The sequence below is a fragment of the Prionailurus viverrinus genome, chromosome A2 (assembly GCF_022837055.1).
Source record: "Prionailurus viverrinus isolate Anna chromosome A2, UM_Priviv_1.0, whole genome shotgun sequence".
NCBI classification, from domain to species: Eukaryota; Metazoa; Chordata; class Mammalia; order Carnivora; family Felidae; genus Prionailurus; species Prionailurus viverrinus.
This window is the reverse complement of record NC_062562.1, coordinates 134,619,019-134,636,590: the sequence shown is the minus strand read 5'-3', so window position 1 is coordinate 134,636,590 and position 17,572 is coordinate 134,619,019. Positions and strand designations below refer to the sequence as shown.

General features: G+C 34.7%; 1 long non-coding RNA gene across 1 annotated transcript; it reads right to left on the bottom strand.

Moving 5' to 3' along the window:
* Positions 1-6,322: 6,322 nt before the first annotated feature.
* Positions 6,323-13,723, bottom strand: LOC125160910 (uncharacterized). Its single transcript, XR_007150410.1, has 3 exons — positions 13,594-13,723; positions 9,340-9,420; positions 6,323-6,565 (listed from the first exon to the last, which is right to left on the bottom strand). It is a non-coding gene; the product is annotated as an uncharacterized LOC125160910 (long non-coding RNA).
* Positions 13,724-17,572: the final 3,849 nt, after the last annotated feature.

Sequence of the window (17,572 nt, the reverse complement as noted above, 5' to 3'; positions counted from 1 at the left end):
GTTTTTTAAAGAAGTTGTATCTTTGACAGTCCCACTAGCAATGTAGGAGAGTATCAATTTCTTCACATTTTTGACAAAATTTATTAATGTCTCTCTTCTTAATTTTAGTTATTCTAGTAGGTTTAAAAATTTCATTATGGTTTTGATTTTCATTTTCCTAATGACTAATGATACTGAGTGTGTGTTTTCATGTACTTATTGGCCATTTGTGTATTTTCTTTAGAAAAATGTCTATTTAAATCCTGTGCCCATTTTTAAATTGGGCTATTTGTCTTGTTATTGTTGACTTGTAAGAATTCTTCTGTGTTCTGGATACAAGTCCTTTATAAGATATGCAGTCTGAAAATATATTCTTCCATTCTGTGGGTTGTGTTTTTGTTTTCTTGATGGTCTCTTATGAAGTACAGAAGGCTTAATTTTCAATAAAGCTATTATTTTTGTCACTTGTGCTTTTGGTATATATCTAAGGAGACATTGCCAAACCCATGGTCATAAAGATTTACTCCTAAGTTTTCTTCTAAGAATTGTAGAGTTTTAGTGCTTCCATTTAGGTGGAAGTTGAATTGCTTTTGTATATTTTGTGATTTAGGGGTACATTTTCATTCTTTTGTATGTGGATATCCAGTTGCTCAGCACCAGTTGTTAAAAAGACTATTCTTTACTCATGAATTTGCTTGGCACCCTTCTGTGTTGTTGTCATTGTTAAGTGACTTCACTGGACTAAGTTCATGTAGTCTGTCTTTTTGTTTTATGCAGGCACTGAAATCTGTGCTGAATAAGCTGAGTGGTCAGTTAATGAGGGGACAGAAATTACTTTACTTGTCTTTAATTAATCTCCCTCCCTTTCCAAAGTGGTTCCCTGTGTTTGAAGGCATGCTTTAGTGCTCCAGCAGGCAGTCTACGTCTCTGCCTTAGCCTTCTGTTCCTACTTGTGAGGAGCCTCAAGGTCAGCTAGAGATGAACGATTAGGACATTCTCAGTTTTTCCTTGAGATATGCACAGCTCTGCACAGTGCTTGGCATTCTAGATTCTCAGGAATATATCAGAAGTTTACAGATGTAAATATCATTCTTTAGGTTTTCCTTTTAGGATTTTTTTAGGGGTGCCTGGGTAGGTCAGTCGGTTCAGCATTCGACTTCTGCTCAGGTTTGAGCCCCGCATCAGACTCTGTGCTGACAGCAGGCTCTCCACTGACTGAGCCAGCCAGGCACCCCTTCATTTTAAGATTTGTATTCAGCCTCTTATTAGCACTGACTAGTACTTCACCTCAGGCTACTTTAATGTTAAATAATTGCCACTAATCACTTTTAAAAATTGCTCTAGGAATATGGCTGTTCACACAGAGCAAGTTCTGATTCAGATCACATAAACGTAAAGAACTCTTTCAGGGACTCTACAAATTGTGATATTTTTCTGGGAATGGGACTTTTGAGGATCTCCAAACCCATCTGTTTCTTCCAGTGGCTACTAGGTTGCTAGTTTTTATAGCCACCATAGTTGTGAGGCTGCTGGTTTTAAAGAGTGCTGTGGACCTGGGGAGAAGAGGATGGAAATAGGGAAAACTAAAATGACACAAAGCTTACTCTTCTGAGATTCAGCAGTTTGTCTTAATAAATGCTCCTTGGGTTATTAAATTTCTAAGGTTCTGAAAAAGTTGACTTTGGTTGTTTTTGCCAGTGTTCTCATTGCTTCTTTGGAGGAGTAGATTTTTCAGAAGTCCTTTTCCCACCATTCCTGATGTGCTTCTCTTAATGTGCTATTAACATCATTTATTTAAATGTAAATTGATTTAAACTCAAACTGTGATATTTAAAATATGCTAGAAATTATATAATTTACAGCTTCTTAAGCTTATGAAAATAATGAAAAGTTTCAGATGAAAACTTTTCCAAGGTGGTACATGAAGTTTTACAATTCATGTCCAGGTAAATTCCCAAAAGAATATCTTAGTAGGAAAGGAGTTAAAAGGACCCATTTGAAAAGGAATTAAAGGACCTTATGCAGCCATTGTCTGCAGTGGGACAGCAAAACACAGTTGTTGCAACTTCTATGTTTATGAGTATGACAATGTTGATACGAGAAAGGATTGAAAAAAATGTGAATTAAGCAAAGAATAGGGGGGCAAGTACCATATTTAGAGATGGGAGCATGTGGAAAGGAGCTAGTAGGAAGCACTTTATGGCATATGGTCAAATATTTTTTAAGAAAAGGAATTTCAAAAAGTCAAATTTGAATTTGTTATATATGAATATAACTTTCCATTAAGCTTTCCATTAAGTTCTTACCAAAAATTACATTTGCAAAATAAACAAAAATAAAAATGGAAAAGTGATAGCTCATACAAACTTCTAGTATTTTCCAGAGGGTATTTTCAACCTCGAATCCCTGGTATAGCAGTATCTTCCAGTCTTAACCGTATAACTGGATCACCAGAGCAGATTGAAGGCTTGCACTGTCTCTCTTGGGAGAAAGTGATATTTCTACAGTGTATTTTGGAACCCCATCACTAAAGACCTCTGATTCATTGAAGATTCCAAAGAATGCCGACTTGAAACAATTATGATGAATTTGAGAAACTTCAGTATTAATTTAGCATTGAGTCCCATGAGCTGGATGCTACTTAGTCAAAATAGTTTGGCAGAGAGAATATGTAGTATGATCCTTGTGGTTGGAAACTTCTCCTCAACAAGCAACACACACAGATGAAAGAAATGCTTTGGTGGATTTTTTGAGAGGGATTTTGTTTCATTTCCATCTATGACTATGTGCCCAGAATCATATCAACAAAGACTTCACAACTAGCTAATGTTCCAAGATTTAAATCAGTTGCCTTCATTCTTTCCTGCATCCCAAAAGGTAGACTGAATCCAGGAAGCACTGTGCCTTTGTTTGCTGAAGCATGGTTTCAGTGTGTCCAGCAGAATGGTCCCAGAACACCAACAGAGCCACAGAATTGGGAAACACTTTGGTAATAGTAGCTGAGAACCCTTAATGATGTCTACCTAAAATCTTAGTCATGGGAAATCCATTTTCTGATCCTTATTATAAAAAAAAAAATAATAATGGGTAATCCGTCTATACCTATATTTGGTGGGATATAAAAAACCCCATAGTTTTTTAGCACATATATCTTTATGTACCTGGGAATTTCTTATTTTGGGGGTTCATGGGTGGCTCTGTTGATTAAACATCCAACTCTTGATTTTGGCTCAGCTCATGATCTCACAGTTTGTGAGTTTGAGTTCTGCACTGGGCCCTGTGCTGACAGCATGGAGCCGGCTTGGGATTCTCTCTCTCTCTCTCTCTCTCTCTCTCTCTCTCTGTCTCTGTCTCTCTGTCTCTCTCTGTCTCTCTCTCTGCCTTCCCCCACTTGCATGCTCTATCTCTCAAAATACATAAATAAACTTTAAAAAATGAATATAGGAATTTCTTAATTAAAAAAATTCTTAAAAAATTAAAAATTGTTCTTGAAAATTTTAAGAAATTTCTTAAATTTGTTTTCATTATAATGTAAGTCAGGTTAAGTTTGACTTGCCAGCAAGTGATTTACAGCATGCAAATACTTTGTTATTCCTAAGAGTGAAATAAAATTAGCTAGTCACACATTAATAGCTTTAAACTCTTGTTTTAGAGCCTATGGTAAATAACTTCAGATATAATCATTTTATGCATTGTCCCCTTGAAGGCTCTGAAATACTACTGTGTCCCTCCACACAGTCTACACTAGGACAGAAATTCACTTGCTCATGTAAGTTAATATTTTACTTATCTTGTTCCTATTCTAAATGCCCTTCCCCTAAATTTTAAATCTCATCCCTTAAAGCTGGGCACTGGTGCTTATTCTTCCATAAACTCTTTCCTCATTGTCCTTGTACATTTCTCAAAATGTTGCTTATGCCTCTTTTTGAATTAATTTTCTTTAACATGGTATTTGTTCTTAAGTCCGTTGGAGGCAATCTCCCCCCACTAATGCAAAGCTCCTTGAAAGCAGAGATTGTCCCTCGTTGATCTACATTTCTTAGCAAGTAACTCCTAGATATTGGTGATTTGCATAGAGAAAAGAGTCCCAAATCTAGACGTCCGTGGAAAACTAGTAGAGAAAAAATTCCAGTTACTTTGCATTTTTATATTTTATATCTGGATTTTATGGAGAAAATGCCTAAGAAAATCAAAGAGAGAAAACTAGACCGAGACCTATGTAGTACTGAACTTATATTTAACTTCAAAGGCTCTACCAATGTGTAAATTTTCTACCGTCTTTGAGTAGCAAAGACATTAATAATGTGCACATAGGTTTTGACTAATTGGACTAAACTGACAGGTCACTTTAATTGAAAACATTAGTATATTGTTTTGAGTTTAACTCTTATTTGGTGTCTAAAAAGCCAATAACACAGAGAATTGACTGAACTTTTCAACTTTTCACTGTTTATTTGGACACTGTATAGACATAGCCAAAAAGAAATCTCTCCAAAAACACCTCAAAGAATTTTTTTCTTCAACTGCATAAGATCATGAGAAAATAAAATCCCTCTGTTCTCAAATGACACTTTAAAGTTATAGGAGTATAGTGTGGGGAAATCAGTTCAGCCATGGATTATCAAAACAACAGAAATATAAACCAGGTATCAATTTATAATATTTGCTGAAATAAATTGACTCTGATTCAAACTGTCAGCTCAGTTCTTTGACACTGAAAATAAAATACCAAATGTACTAATGTAGAAAACTTTAGCAATGAAAAACATGACCCTCTATTTTATAATGTTATTTTAACTATGAATCAAACTGATTGATAAATGAAGTTCAAATTGGCTCTTTTTGCATGAATTCAATCACGAGTCAAAAATAGTTTCAGAGTTTTCACACACCTTTTCTACTGGCACATACATTTTATCCTTTGAAGAAACCGTTTCACAGTCATTCCTAATTTCACTAGCAAGTGCCGTAGCACTGGATTTCCCTTACTCTCTGGTCCTTTTTAAGAGAGTGATTCCTCTGACATGATCTGGATCTTGAGTCAGATACGTACGTCTCTATTTGTTGTTTTCCCAAAAAAAGGTCTCATTTGCAAATTAAAAACGTATATAGCAAATGGACTGGAGGTGGTTCAGGTGCAATAAGTTAAAAAAAAAAAAAGTAGGTTTTAAGAGTGTATGCAAGGTAGAGCGGTGTGCCAGGATAGGGCTGTGCACTTCAGTGACTGGCATCCAAAAGGACTCGTTCCCTGGAATGCTTCTGTTCTGTTGGCCTAAGCTGTGTTGAGACACTTTAAGCTGAAGTGTTCTGTGTGGGGTAGTGACCTGCAATCCCCAAGGTTCTAAGTTGTCCTGTGAATAGGAATACATTTCCTATTTCTTGTATCCCCCATTTCCCCACCCATATATCAGGGATTGGTTTGAAAGAATGAAGCAGAGACCTTACAAATGCCTGAAGACCAAAAATTCTGTCAAGGGGAAGAAGAAATGGAAAAGAGAAGAAAGAGACTAAATCCCCAAATCCCTGCACATGTAAAAGCTTTCTTACTTTTTTTTTTCCCCACTTCTAAAGAAGATGAGTCAAATAAGAGCCCATTCAAAACCACATGAGTAAAAATGAAGTTGTGTGTTTTTCACATACTTCAGAACAGGCTAAGGGATGAAAATGAGGGCGAGTTCCCTATAGTCAAACATGCCCAGAAGTAGCAAACTTTGACTTAGCCATGAGCCAAATAAGCTGCTCCTGAATAATCGGGTCTTGGTTTAAATCTGTAGAGATGTCTTTTTCATGTATGTGAGGTGGACTTTTGATTTCATCTCTGGGACAAAGTTTGAAGTTAGTTTGTGACTCTGGCATAGAAAATGAAGGAAACCCTTGTAATGGACTGCTCATGTAGGCTTATTATAAGTGTGTGTTTAATTCCCTCATGTGAATTATATTTTGAATCATTACCACTCAAGAGTCACCAGGTTTCATCTACTTAAGCTCAAGATACTATGTGGAAAAGCATTCTAAAGTCAACTTGCCAAATATCACTTTAATCCTTGAGTACTTAAATACAAATATTAAGCCAGAAATTAGAGCTTTCTGGTCCTTTTCTTTTGCTTCTATCACATTAAATTAATAGACATGGTAACAGACCTACATTATATATCAAAAGAACAATGTTTTTAGATCCATAGCAGAGGAAAAGAGCCCAAATTTAGCTCTTGTATGCCTTTTTTTTGCAATGGAAAAAAAAATCCATGAGACAAAGGGGTAAGATCACCTCTTATGATGTAGAGTGGATCAGAGGTAGCAAAATGATGCTCAGTGAACACTGGAAACAAATGACACCAGGATGCTGAGTCCAATTCATTCCTTTCTTTTTCCCTGGACTTACAATATTGAACTGATAATTTTTCCATAAGTCTTCCCTCAAAATGGATAGTTCTCCATATATAATTCCATCCCAAATGCTCCATTACAAATGGATTATAAGCATTTAAACTTTTGTCAGAGTGATGAATCTTTCTGGGTGTGTCCTGGAGAAAACCAGGGAACTTTAGAATTTACATTTATCCACTTGGTGTTTTGCAATAAGGTTCTGAAATGGAAATAACAATATCTCAGGCCAATTCAGGAATGAAAATTTAAAAAATGCCAAATTCTAGCATGCACATTCATAGTGTAAACCTGAGTGACCAGACCAGGACTACATTCTTTTCTAGCCCAATTGAGTTCCAATAATGAAATAAGGTTAAGCTATGGAAAAAAGAGGCTTTGTTATGGAAGGAGAATGGAAGGAAGTTTATCATTCTGTAGAATCTTGTCTCTAATATTTTTCTATATTTGACCATGTTGTAGACATATGAATTTGACCACTTGTTAAAAAGAGTACAAATTGGCTAATTGGCAAATGTAGCAGTAATATTGATAAGAGGATTTTATTGGGGTACCTGCATGGCTCAGTTGGTTAAGTGTCTGACTCTTGATTTTGGCTCTGGTCATGATCTCACAGTTTATGAGATCAAACCCCACTTCAGGCTCTGAGCTGACAGTGAGGAGCCTCCTTGGGATTCTCTCTCTCCATGTCTCTCTGCCCCTCCCCTGCTCACTTGCATGGGCACACACACTCTCTGTCTTTCCCTCTCTCTCTCAAAACAAATAAACATGAAAAAAAATTTAAATAAGAGAATATTATTTATTATGCAAATTATATTTTGCAAAATACACAGATAACTGCTAAGGTCATTGGCAGAACTCAGAAATTCCAACCCAAAGTATACATGGGAGGGTCTTTTGTGTGATTGTGCAGTGCTCTTAATTTAGTAGCCAGACCTCAGCAATAGGAATAAAATGCTTACTCTGCTACAGGAATATAGTAAAGCCAGCCACAGAGGCAGTCATCATGTTTTTTGAAAGGCAAAAATAACATATCAGCACTATTTTTATCTTTTTGGTGGAAGGGATTTTGCTTCTGATTAAAAAAAAAAAAAGTAGCTCTTATCTTTCAGAAGAGAATTCCCTAAATAATTTGTTACAAAAACAAATGTAAATATATAGCATTGTAATAGTGTAATACAGTCTTTTTAAATTTTATTTTATTAAAAAATTTTCTTTATGTTTATTTTTAATAATGAGAGACAGAACGTGAGCAGGGGAAGGGCAGAGAGAGAGAGGGAGACACAGAATCTGAAGCAGGCTCCAAGCTCCAAGCTATCAGCACAGAACCTAATGTAGGGCTCAAACTCACAGAACATGAGATCATGACTTGAGCTGAAGTCAGATGCCTAACTGACTGAGCCACCCAGGCGCCCCAGGGGAAGAGATTCTTAAATGGTTTTATCTTTCCCCCTTCTTTGTTCCTTTGTGTCAGAAAGTAGGAGTGTCCCATTAAGTACATCACTCTTAGTTCTAGAAGTAATAACACTGTCTTTGTTCACTACTACTTGTTTACTACAGTAAGACGTCTGTGGGTAACAGTGCTAATCTTAACCACTGCCCAATACAAGAATGCCACCCTCTGTCTAGGCACATACCTTCTATCCAAGTATACATAAGGTCAAATGAAACAATAACCAACAAAAGATCAATAGAATAATGGTCCAAGCTAAATTCTATGGCAGAATCATTTTTTTGTAACTGTAAAAGTACAATTATTCTTTGTGGTTAAAATTATGCAGCCTTAAATAACTCTGAGTAAATGAATTATGTGCCATTAAGAGATTTCTTGAAAAGTTTTCATTAGCTGTAAAATAAAATAGCTTTAAGCTTTAGAATGTTCTACTCAGTTGGAGACTCTCATGTCTTTGTGATATTCTGGTGACAATTTCTATTCTAAGTGTCAAAAACAACTCTGCTATCTGGAACAAGTCGTATAGTATTCTCTCCTTTTAATATTCTAATCGTGAGGTGTGAAGTGAAATGGTTGCACAGTGTAATGGTGGTAAAGAAGTGGAGTGTCAATGAGACGGGGAAGGTGACAGACTCAGAATAGGTCCCTGAGGTGCTCTCCAAGTGCACTGGATAAAGATTCCCCTGGGAAAATTTTCTCATTAGTTCTCAGACACAGTTCAGTAATTCAATAGCACCAGGTTACCATTAGTCATAAGACCAAAATATGTTACTTTCCATGCTTTAGTTCCTTTATTTGTGTATGTCATTTTCAGACCGAAAATTATTGAGCCCTACTCTCATGCAAAGCTACTCAGTAAATTGTTTACATACTGAAGTGTGATACATGACAAGCAAATTCCTCATTTTTTAATTATTGTTGTATGATACAAATTCAAAGGGAAATTGATGTTTCAAATAATTCTAACGATACTTCCCCAAGTAACTCTCAATTTCTTTATGCCAGAATTACTAAACATGCACACGTGTGCACATACTCGCGTCCATATTCATTTTCATAAAAAAAGCAGGAAGGATTCAAAAATAATTGTTAAGGAAAAGATCACATTTTTAAAAAGCTTTCTCACCCGTATTTATCTGACTTGTAAAGTAAACTTTTCTCACTACTTTAAGGAAGTCTATTTTTAAAACCAATGTACCTTCTGGTGATGTGTTCTGTTTCAGAAATTACAGTGTTCTTTCTAAAATCAAGAAGTATTGAATGATGTACTACACATGTGAATATAAAATATTCATATTTTGTGCTATAATAGAGAGGAAACTCTTAAAGATCCTGGTTGTTAGTTAATTTGCTATGTAATTGCTGAGTAAAGATGTTAAAATGCATAGATTATAATTCTACATGCTTTATATTTCCTTGTCATAAATGATATGTACTTTTTTCTATGCTATGAAAGTTAACTGCACTCCCACTCCACAACTGAAAGCATAATGGGTTAGGGGGTTGTCTACCTCATTACTCACCAGGTCAGAAAGAAAGGAGTATCCACCCCCATCGGTTATTTAAATCCTCCTGGTTACATCAGGGAAGCAATAATGAAATCTCTGAAAATGAAAATTAGATACAACACCAACAGATTATTGTAGATTTTTGTATTTAAGAAGACAGTTCACAGAATTTTACTTTGCATATTTTGCAGTGATCATTCTTATCTTTATTATTTATTATTTTTTTATTTTATTATTATTTTTTGATCATTCTTATCTTTAAAAGATAGCTAGGGTATGGTATTCCCCAAAAATTACTTAATTTGTAATATATTCTAGTGGAAGTATAATTTAAGTGCATCCACCTAAACATCATGACAGATTGGAGAGGAAGGTAATCTTTGGTAATGCAAACTATGTTTCTTACAAAGATAAAATGTGATAGGTAAGCTGCAAGAGGAAGTTATCTATTAGAAATAGTGAAAGAATATACTTTTCCAAATGAATTGGTTAAAAACAATTCCTAATAGAAACATGCTCCTTTCAAAACAGTAATGATAAGGATTCCAAACAGACCATCACATACTTCTGTTTATGTGCTACCCATAGAGTTATTGTTGAATTATGAATTGTAAATATTTATAAGTGATTCATATTAAAGAAGTTGTCAGCTGCAGCTACAGTTCTTCACCTTCTGTCATCCCAACTATCAAGGGGGCTGACTCAATCGCTTTCTTGTCAGGCTACCTTTCTTCCCCAGAATACTCAATTCCCAAAACACAACAAAATATAAATGAATGGAAAGTGCTAATGACCCATGATTGCCAAGAGGTATTAAGTTTGTAAAGGTCCTTTGCTGACTAAATTTTAAATGAGCAAAATCGTTTCCCAAGGCAAATCTTTATATTTTTAGTAGATGTCCATTGAAAAGAAATACATATTATTGTCTTCTCTCTGCTTTCCTATGATAGGAGTCATAATCAGCTTTTAACGACTCAAGTATATGTAGCTTATTCCCTGTTTATTTACAAGAACTATGCTCATAAAAGCTAGACTAATAAAAATTATATTTTAGTTGAGGGGAAAATGGCTTGAAATTATAAGATTTGGAAACATGTAGTTTTTGGAAGTTAAAGGCATATTTTAAATCTTTAGGGTCAGGATGGTACCATTTTCAACAATTAAAAGTTTTATGTTTAGCAAATAATGTGGATCAGTTCCCAAATCTTGTAATTTCATGCTATTTCTCCTTTATACTGTCTTAAAAATGCTACTGATGACAAAACCGTTGTTTCTAATGACTTTGAAGTCTAAACTTTGATTTCTTTATCAATTTTGTCTTGGGTTGACGCTGTTGTGTTTCTCCTGACCTAGTGTTTTGTGATACATTTTCATGCCTGATTAGAATCTTTTCTAGGGAAGAGAGATGGATGGTCACTGAAATCATAGCCTCAGAGGTTCAAATGTTTGGATACAAGTGAAAAAAAGTTTCCATTGTGTTTGTTAATTCAATCACTAATTTAGGAAAATAAAGCTTTAGCTTAAATTTTATGTTGTGAAGAATTGCTTATATCTGTATATAATTTAGTATACACAAAAATTAAAAGCAATAGTGGAAACTTAGCAGAACAGTTAAGGAGTATTCTTTTTTGTTGTTGTTGTTTGTTTACTTATTTTGAGAGAGAGAGCTCTCAGGTATGCTAGTGCTGGGATGGGGGGGATAGGTGGTAGGGAGGGGCAGAGAGAGAGAGAGAGAGAGAGAGAGAGAGAGAGGGGGAGAGAGAGAGGGAGAGAGGATCTTAAGCCCTACAGGGGGAGCTAGATCTCAGGAACCCAGAGATCATAACCTGATCCAAAATCAAGAGTCAGATGCTTAATTGACTGAGCCACCAGCCGCCCCAGTTAATGAATACTTTTTGATCAAATCATTAGATCTTCCTGAAAGGAGGCTCTGTAAGTAGGAAATCATTGGTTTTCCCATATTTTCGGTGTAAGCTAATGGCAATGTGTTAATCTTTAAGTTTCTGTCTCATCTTTTAATTTCTATATGAAATAGCTCTTAAGAATCTTTCAGCAATTTCCTTTATTATTACACAGCACTGTGACTTACAAGCACTCACAGATACTCACATGTAAGCAGACTCTATACATGTACACACATAAAGTCAGGGCCAGCTCAACAGATGTGCTCCCGTGTGGGAATCATATCACTTTTTCTGAAACACTGAAGGCATGACTTTCAAGTAGTTTTAAATTTCAAATCAGCTTAGTCCATATTTAATCTAGACATGTTGGTTTAACACCAAGCCACACCAGACCTTTTAAAGTTCAGTGGCTGTGATATAAAATTCTTCACTGTGTTGCACCAATAAATTGAGAAGTGCAGTATAATTCTCCACTATCACTGGAACCATTGTGAAATGAAATAAAGACTTTGATATTGGCCCTCACTCAGGTGCTCACTCTTTCACAGTTGTATTCAAAATGTGTGTTCACAAAAGTTAATAAAAACTCACGTAGATGATGCATAGTTGGTGGAAGTAAGTGGTAAAAAAAAAAAAAAGTTAACTCCACCATTTTCTTCCTATTGGTCACTTTACATGCCAGTGGGTTAAAAGATGCTGAATTCCTTTTCTCTGAGGACCACCTTTATAACTGAGTTATTTAGTTTTTTATTTTTTTAAACTAAGCAGCCAAAAGAAAGAGCCTCTTGACACTTCCAGCAAGTATCTCAGTTCTTTTCATATTGTCAATAGCTCCACTGATAGCACTGTTCTTTTGACAGCTAAAAGCAGATGTGGGGGTTAAGTATGGGAGCAATTCAAATGTCCATAGTAAACTGCAGGGGGGCAGAGAGAGCTCAGAGAGCAGCAGCTTTAAAGTAATTGACTAATACAGTAAGGATATTAAAGTCATTTAGTGCCAAAAGGGAACACACTGATCCCTGACCCTCAGCCACTTTGGAGTAATCTAGTATTCAATCCAGCGTGTAATGACTGCCAGGCCTGTCAATCCTCCAGGCTCTCCAGTCAAATGCCTGTGGCTACTATTGGCTTATGGTAAAAGGACAGAAATGCAAGGAAATGCCTCTCAATCAGCCTATGATGTGATAATGTTATTGCTCCAATGTATTCTATATTGTCCCTGCATAGTTTAATCTGTTGAGACCCATGTCAAAAATTGCCCTTGTTCCCCAGAGGTCTTTACTCAACCTTTTAGTAATACAAGTGGATTTGAAAGGAAAGGGGGTAACTAACTTGATGAATTGTTTCCAGCTAATACATACATACATACATATATATATATACATGTATATATGTGTGTGTGTGTGTGTGTATACATACACACACACACACACACACACACACAGTCAACTGTGGCTTAAAGACTATCCATGCAGGGTATAAATTAGAAATTTGCTACTAATTTGACTTGTAAACCTTTCTTTTTCTTTTAGTCCAGCAGGCAAACTATTTTACAATAAAAAGTGTTGGAAAAAAAGAAGTATTGACACAGAAATTTATTTACACGGTGGCTGATTCACATTCAGTGCGTGTGCCAAAAGGAGTTTTAACAGGGGAAGATGTCAGAAAAAAAGGTTTACTTGTTTCTGCTACTTCAAGACATAAGAGTTGGCAAACTTCTGGGAACCTTCCATTTTAAATGAGGTGTTTTGCATTTGGAAAATATAATTATTGCTACAGGCTGCAAATGAAAAAAAAAAACACCTAAGAGAGTACAGGAAATTGCCTTTTTTTGTTATTTTGATTTTGCTAATTAAAGCACTAGAAATTGACCCAAAGTTGAAGAATCAAATTGGAATAATAATTATTCAAATCTTATTTTATTATCTTACAAAGATTCTTTGTATTTCTTAGTCATTCCTCCCATTTACTTTTTAGAAACCTACTATATAGAGTCTTAGGAAAGAGGCAGCTCCAGTGATGATAATGCACTATTATTTTTAGAGGACATTAAGGTTACATAGGGAGGCATTTTGCCTATTTCTGTTATGTAGGACTTTGCCCAGCTCCCACAGGGAAGGCGCTATACAAAACGAGAAACAAAGAGGAACATCTGTTTGTTCATAAGTTTGAAATAACTTTGGTGTCGAAAACAAATGGCTGTCCCCCTCTACCAACCTGTCCTCTGGCCATTCAGCACTCTAAAATGATTAATCAATGTATGATTGTATTCTAAAAACCATTCTGCACATGCTACTTTTCCCACTTGAAGTATTTGGAATTTGTATACGATCTTGCCAAAATATAAGAGACAGGAAAATCTTACTTTTGTGTTCACTGAATTCCCAGACCTTAAGGGCAGAATGAATGCAGGAGGAATCCCATCAGGATGTCTCGGGCAATTTTTCATTAGTATCCATGACAAGCTGTTTCACCACAGGCTATTGTTTTCATGGAAAGTTCAAATACAGTAGGATGGGATATGGTGTGCTATTAACACATAATGGTATGATTATTACCTATCTTATATATATATGACCTTTGTCACCTAGAACATTGATACTCTTCATTATGATGTACCATTGTAGAATAAGAGGAATGGTTGGGTAGCTTTAGAGTTCTTTCTGTAGTTGTCTAATTATCTGTTTAAAGTTTTCAAAGCTTTCCTAAGAGGTGAACTAGAAGGCAAAACCAAATAGGTCAGAGAATCATAGGGCTTTAAAGGGCCTTGGCATTAATTTGTCTATTCCTTTTACATCCTGGCATCAAATAGCTAAGCTATTTCTGGTGAAGGTATATTTTATACAAAATTCCAAAATTTAGCATCATGTCTATCTGCAAAAAGCATTATGACTATAAAGGAATAACTTGATTCTACAAGCAGAAGAAAAAATCAGTCATATAGCTACATGTTGTATTAAAAGCTTCTTCAATGAGTTGAAACTTATTTTTTCCTACAGTCTCCTTATGAAATTCAGTGAGTCACTTTTCACTTTTTGTATAATAACTTTATGTTCCTAACGACAATTGTTAAGTATATATTTAGTTTTCTCTAGAATGAATGTGAGTAAAGCATCATTCAGTTTGGGTTAATTGAGTAAGTTCTCCTTTAGCTTCAGCAGAATTAAGGGCACATATCTTATCTTCATTTCTCATAGTCAATATGTGGTTGAAAAAATTTCATTCCTTCAGCAAATATGGAATTTCAGTTCTGCACATGGCATTATGCCAAGCTCTGTAAGGGGTATAAAGAAGAATAAGATGTGATCCCTAATTTCAGAAAGCTTACAGACCAATATGGTGGGTGAGACACTAGACAAATAACTATAGCACACAGTTGAAAGGGGAGAAGGTAACTGAAGTTTATTAAGCACCTAAAGCTAACCAGTCAGTCTGTATAACTCCAATTAATGGACACAGAATTGTGAGATACTCATTTTCATTTGTTAAGCTGTCTTTACTGAGGCTAGGTAAAGCCAGTACTGTATTTGAAACAGATTATTTCTGTCTCAGAGACCCACGCTCTCCCAGCAAAACTGTATCTTTTCCATAACAGGAGCGAAGATGCTATAATTTCCCCATGTAAGGAGAGCCACTCGATGCTCTTCCAAATTGAAATCCCATTTTTCGTTTTAAGGAAAGGTAAGACTCCTAAGGTGAACCATGTGGTATGGTGTAAACAAAGTGATCTTTATGTGGGCTCATCTCTTATTAAATTGATCTCTAAGGGGAAGGGATCAAAAACTATGTCTTCTTTCTTACCGTAATCAGAATATACTAGGAGTTTAATAAATATTACATTGGTTAAGTGATAAAGGTAGAAGAGAATACCTTTATTCTCTTCAGGCCTGGAGTTTTCTTTAAGGATTAGGACCCAGAACAACTCCCAGAGAATAAAGATAATCTACCAAGAACACAGTTGTAAAAAGTCATAAAATTTATTAGCCATAAAATGTTTAGTCTGTTTATATTCATCAGAAAATTTTCCATATTCTTAATTAAAATGAGGATAAGAAGGCAGAAAATTTGTGTGTACAAAAATTATTTGTGAATTTTATGGTTCTATATTTAATAGCAGATTTGTATCAGCAGGTTAAAATCAATGGATGATTAATCTCCTTTTCAGGTATATCTCTGTTTACATTTCTATTCTTAAATTACTGGCTTAGAAGTTACTGTTATTATTAAGGGCCATTATGACAAGCTACCTTTTTTTGAGTATTAAAAATTATAACTAGTATCTCTTTATTTTTTCTTTAACTTGTTCTTTCTTGTTTTATAAACTTTTTATCATAAAGTATAACACATTCAGATCATTTTCACAAAACCTAAAGCTCAAAGAATAATCACAAGTGAGTGACTACTAGGGAGGTCAAGAAATACTAAATTGACAGCAATCCAGAAGCATCCTTTGGACCATTGCCAATTGCTACTCACACCTTTTTTTCCCTTCCTCTTCCTCTCTGTCCACTATTCTGACTTCTAACTTTAAAGCTAAATTTTGTGTGGTATTTATATACATAGAATCATTTTGGGATCTGGCTCCTTTCACTTAACATATTTGACAAATTCTTCATTGTAGTTGTGTATATCAATAGTTGAGTCATCTTCATTGTTGTACAGTGCTCATTTTGTGAATACCACTTGAATGATTTATTCACACTATGTCAGATGAATATTTGGATTTCCACTTTGGGAATATTACAAATAATGTTCTCAACACCGTGCACATGTGCAAGTTTTTTTGGCTGTGTATATAATTACTTGTAGTGCTGGGTCATAAATTATTGATATATTCATTTGAAAAAATGATACCAATTTTCCAAACTGGTTGTACCAATTTATTTCCCCACTATATAAGAGTATAAGAAAATCTCTGCTGTTTTATGTTAAATGTCTTATTAATTTTAGCCATTCTTTGCCACATATAACAGAATCTCGTTGTTTTAATTTGTATTTCCATGATTGCTAATAAAGATAAGCATTTTTTCTTGTTTATTGGATAATATTGGTAGATTTTAACATATTGCCTTAAAAACTGCATTGATATAATCGATAGTATAGAATGTATGTTTCCACACCCTTGACAGCACTGGGGACTGTCATACTTTAAATGGGGAAAAAAATCACATAATCACTGTGATACATTTGTTTTGTTGTGTTTCACAGCAGAGTTCTGTTTTTTTTTAAATTTTTTATGATTTTTACCATTTTTTTGTGATATATATTACTCTTGTCCTTTGATCATTTTTTTTCTGTTGGGTTGAACATTGTATTGATTTCTAAAAAAATTCTTACATATTTGCTAAAGTTTTTGTCTATGGCAGATATTTCCCCTCCTTTGTTCTTTGATTTGGTTTATCCTTTCTTTAGTTTTCCATTTTATGTGGTCAGATTTATCAATCATTTTTCTTCATGGTTTAAGGGTTTTGTCTATAATTATGATGGCCTTCTATACTCAAATAGCCACAAATTATTATGTTTTTAATTAGCTGGTGGTCTCCTTTAGATCTCTTAACATTTTTAAATTGAAATTTTTGATTATTGGGTATTTATTTTGAGATAAATATTGCTGCAACCATTTTTGTTCCATTTTTTCCCCCACATGGCTAGCTGGTTGTCCACATACCATTTCTCAGTGAAAACATCTGTTCTTTACAGATTTCAGTCACCACCGTTGTCATTTGCTAAATTCCAGTGTGTCCTTGAACTTATTTGTGGACTCTCTACTTCATTAAATCTTTCTGTTTATTTGAATGCTAGTTATGAGCTATTATAATTAAATTTGTTTTTAAAAGTGTTTTAATAGTAGTTTTTTTTTCTTTCAAAATATTCCTTGATTTTTTTTTACAGGCTATCATTTTGTTGCCATTTTGCCAAAATTTATGTAATACTAAATTTATATATAATTTGTGGGGAAAATTGCAATCTTTGTAATATTGAATATTCCTAGGCAAGAATAGAATGTTTGTTTTTTTTTTGTTTACCCATACTTTTATCTTCCTTTTCTATTTACTTTTTCTTTATTTGCCAACTTTGGCACAGAGAGTTTAAGACGACCAATAGGTTTCAAATGAACAGTTTTAGATAAACTTAATTTAATAACTACCTCATTATTAAGTGGGATATACTTAAAAAGGTGTTAGTTTAAAAATACCCTGAAGTTAATACACACAACTGTATAAATATGTTGCCTGTATGTATTGAGTTAAAATACTATACTGTTTCTCTTCTAGTTAATACTCACCAGAAGTCACCCTATGTGCATAGGCACACATATACTCGTGTGCTTTTGATGTATGCAA